Source organism: Hyla sarda, chromosome 8 (assembly GCF_029499605.1).
Source record: "Hyla sarda isolate aHylSar1 chromosome 8, aHylSar1.hap1, whole genome shotgun sequence".
Classification (NCBI taxonomy): domain Eukaryota; kingdom Metazoa; phylum Chordata; class Amphibia; order Anura; family Hylidae; genus Hyla; species Hyla sarda.
In genome coordinates, this window is record NC_079196.1 from 10,526,792 (window position 1) to 10,530,972 (window position 4,181).

A 4,181-nucleotide genomic window follows, 5' to 3' on the forward strand; every position below is an offset into this window, starting at 1 on the left:
TGTGTAACTTTTCTCCATGAGATGTGTCTTGTGTGACTTTTCTCCACCATGAGATGTGTCTTGTGTGACTTTTCTCCACCATGAGATGTCTTGTGTAACTTTTCTCCATGAGATGTGTCTTGTGTGACTTTTCCCCACCATGAGATGTGTCTTGTGTGACTTTTCTCCACCATGAGATGTCTTGTGTAACTTTTCTCCATGAGATGTGTCTTGTGGGACTTTTCCCCACCATGAGATGTGTCTTGTGTAACTTTTCTCCATCATGAGATGTGTCTTGTGTGACTTTTCTCCATGAGATGTGTCTTGTGGGACTTTTCTCCACCATGAGATGTGTCTTGTGTGACTTTTCCCCACCATGAGATGTGTCTTGTGTAACTTTTCTCCATCATGAGATGTGTCTTGTGTGACTTTTCTCCATGAGATGTGTCTTGTGGGACTTTTCTCCACCATGAGATGTGTCTTGTGTGACTTTTCTCCACCATGAGATGTGTCTTGTGGGACTTTTCTCCATGAGATGTGTCTTGTGTGACTTTTCTCCATGAGATGTGTCTTGTGTGACTCCTTGGCAATGAGACCTTTTTGTCACTTCTCGGCCTTTTGGCTACGATCAAGTGTAGTATCTGTTCTCATCAGGTAGCAGGGGTGTGGAAATAAAAAAAAAACTACTTGTCCAAGGGACTAAAGCTGAACACAATCTACTTGTCCCTCAAGAAAATCCACTTGTCCTGGAAGATAAAATAATTTCAACCAAAATAGTCTGATCCCCCCACTAGACCACCAGGGATGGATATAAGATTCCTTTAGACACTGCTGTCAACTTTAACAGCGGTGATCTAATGGTTTAATAGCGGACGTGGTGATCGCAGCATGGACCTACGATGGCCCCGACATATGATCAAATCGACATACGATGCTTTTTTATGTCGGGGCCATCGCATTAAGTGCTATCCGACAGCGCAAAATGCTTAAGCTGCTGACGGATAGCAGCTTAATGTTCCCCGTGCGGTGCGGTGAGTATTACTTACCCCTCCACGATGCTCCGGGGTGCCCTCCGGTTCCAGCGCTAGTCCTCCGGTGTCTTCTCGGCCCTCTCCGGTGACGTCACTACGTTGTTGCGCAGGCCGTCCTGTCATCCTGCCAGTGGGTCGTTTTCCCCCACGTGGGCACTGGTGTCGCGGGGGTGGTGGTCGCCGCCCAGTGCTACGCCATTTTATGCTAGGGACGTTAGGGACCCACTCTAAATAGGTGGCCTTGACGTGGCGAGTGGGCTTGTACTTTTTGATCAAAAATGTTTAATAACAACCTGTTAGTTTTTGATATTATGCTGAGAAGCAAAGAGATCATTATACAAGATTGTAGATGTGCACCATGTCTGTTTTCTACCCGAATTCACACTGTGATCCAGTAGGAACGGCGTACGCAGCGACGTAATGACGTTGCCACGCAGTCCCAGTAAGGCCTTGCGGAAGACAGCAGAGGACCGGAGAAGACAGCGGAGGACCGGAGAAGACCAGCAGAGCCCAGCAGAGGCCCGGGGTCACCATCGGGAGCGGCGGGGTCACCATCGGGAGCGGCGGGGTCACCATTGGGAGCGGGGGGACGCGGTCCGGAGCGGCGGGGACAGGTGAGTACAGCTTCCTATACTTAACATTGCACGAATCCCTCAACATACGATGGATTTGACAAACGATGGCTCGTTTGGAAAGAATTACCATCGTATGCTGAGGGACCACTATATTCAGAGCTGCGCTCTCCATCCTCCGGGAGGGGGATGAGGGGGCGTGGCTTAATCATCTCCTGGAGACCGTCCTCGGGCTCTGCCCTCGCTCCTCCCTGCTCTAGCTTCGGCAAACTTCGGAGAGAGGAGGGGAGGAGCAGTGAGGTGAGATCCCCTCACACCGGCTGGGGGGGCTCTGAGCAGCGGCCCCCGGCTACTGAAATCAGCTGGGGGCCGCTGTGAGGTGAAATGGGTTTGGAAATCTCACACCGCCGCCCCCTCTATATACCCTGAGCGCTGGTGTGAGGTGCAGACTTGCATCCGCTCCTGCACCTCACACCGGCATTAAAGAAAAATAAGTTGGTCTGTCCCTGCTTGCCCGATACAGGGCTAAATCTATGAAAAATTCACCTGCCCGGCACCCAAAACTACTTGTCCCGGGCGTCGGGCGATAGGATTTCCACATCCCTGGGTAGTCCACTGGTAGGAATGGATGGCTGCATTCACTTATTTATTTCTTTTATGTCACTGTCACTTGTGTGTCCACAGGATTGTTAGGATCCGGTAGCCCTTCTAGGTGTCTCTCCTGGCAGTCTAGGGGAGGTGTGTGTGGCCATCAGGTTCTGCACCTCCCTGCAAATACCCCGGGTCCTCCTGCATGGGCAGGGTACCAACCGTTTACGGCTCTGCGGGCAGATACCTTGGCTAACGCTAAGGGGGATGCCGGGGGCATTTGTGGCCCCTTAGTAGCTTCGGCGAAAAGGGACATCGAACCTGGAACCTCGCAGGCACCTTTTGGTCCGGAGGCAAAAGGTAAAGTTTGTCGGGGGCCTCTATCCTATCGGAGAAGGGCTTGCGATAGTCCGCATCCTTTGTGCATGTTTTTTTTTTTTAGTGTAACACGTTTGCACTTTTTCTTGCACTTTGGGTGATTGGAGAGCACGTTCCTCGGCTCTTAGATAAAATAAATGAGACCTTTTTGTAGCCATCAGTTGGGATGGAACCGGCTGATAGTAATTTGCACTGACAAGGGGCTGGATTGCTGATAGATTTCAGCTGTTGTCTTGGCTTTCCAAGTCTTTTTACACCTCCTTTTCTTTATGTGTTCAATAGTTTTTTCCCTGTGTCATTTCACATTATTACACATAACTGAATTTCTGAGCTTTGATTTCTTTGTATATATATATATATATATATATATATATATATATATATATGGATTACTTGGGTTGTTACCAACTTCTGGTGAAAATTCAATGTCAGTTGAACCTTTAGAAATATATTTAGTCAGGGTTTTATGGTTGCGCTATGAAAGCATATTAAAGGAATGTTCCTAAAATTCCCATGTACAGAGTCATAAGGTATTAAAGGAGAAGCTGACAAGTATGGCGCAGCATCCGCAGATATCAGAGGTGGCAGCCTGACCTGTGCAAAAGTTCTGCAAAAATGTCATCTGATTATGTGATTTGTGTTACAGCCACCACTAGGGGGAGCTCATTGCATACAGGTTTAGAATTCAGGTCTCTATAAATCTGATATGAACTCCTCCTAGTGGTGGCTTCAGAATTAATTTTATCTGGTGATTCAATGGCTGTGAAGGGGATTCTGAGTATTAATTAAAAAAATTATTATAATAATTGAGTTCTAACTATTGGAAAGATATATTAGAAAAATCTCTACAAAGTTTTGGAAATATTTAGAAAATAAAGAACAACATTGTATAGACATTTACTTTACATTGTTTGGTGCAATTGCAGTATCTAATCCTTTCATGTGTGATACTGTCTGCTGGGCTGCTGTATCTAATCCTCTTGTGTGTGATACTTCCACATTGGGTTGGTTAACTGTGTGGTGGTCATGCTGAGTGGCCTGGCAGATAAGTGGTTAAATGGGCACTCTCATTAAAACTATTTTTTGCTATTGCACTCCTTATGGTAGATAAAAAAAATCTTTCTAATGTACTTTGTTTAAAAAAATAGTTTTCTATGTTTTATTTGTGTTTAAAAAAAAAGCTGCCACTAGGTGTCTCCCTTCTTATTCAGAGCACATTTCCTTCCATCTCTTGCACAGACTTTGGACTCCTGCTGGCCTGAAAGAAGAGTCCAAAATCTGGAAATGCTGGGGTGTGTGCAGCCTTAGCCAATCATAGCTCAACACTGAACTGCTCTGAGCTGTGTGTAGCAGAGTGAGGGAGGAAGTTCTCCCATGTATGGCTTCAGATGATGTCACGCCTGCTGGGGAGCGCCCCTTCCCAGTGTGTGAATCTGACTGAGACTGAGCAGAAAATACAGAGCATCATCAAGGTAGAAAACTAAAAAATAATAAAAATTAATTCCTGGGGGGGTTTATCATGATGGGGGCCGTGACCTGGGGGGGATTATAAGATATAACAAGATCATGAGAGGTTCTCTTTATTGTGATCCGCCCCATGTGAGTGTATTGCAGAGAATGCTGAGATCCTTTC

At 46.4% G+C, this 4,181-nt stretch overlaps 1 pseudogene; it reads left to right on the forward strand.

Moving 5' to 3' along the window:
• Nucleotides 1–581: 581 nt before the first annotated feature.
• Nucleotides 582–743, forward strand: LOC130290099 (U2 spliceosomal RNA; annotated as a pseudogene).
• The last annotated feature ends 3,438 nt before the right edge of the window (nt 744–4,181 follow it).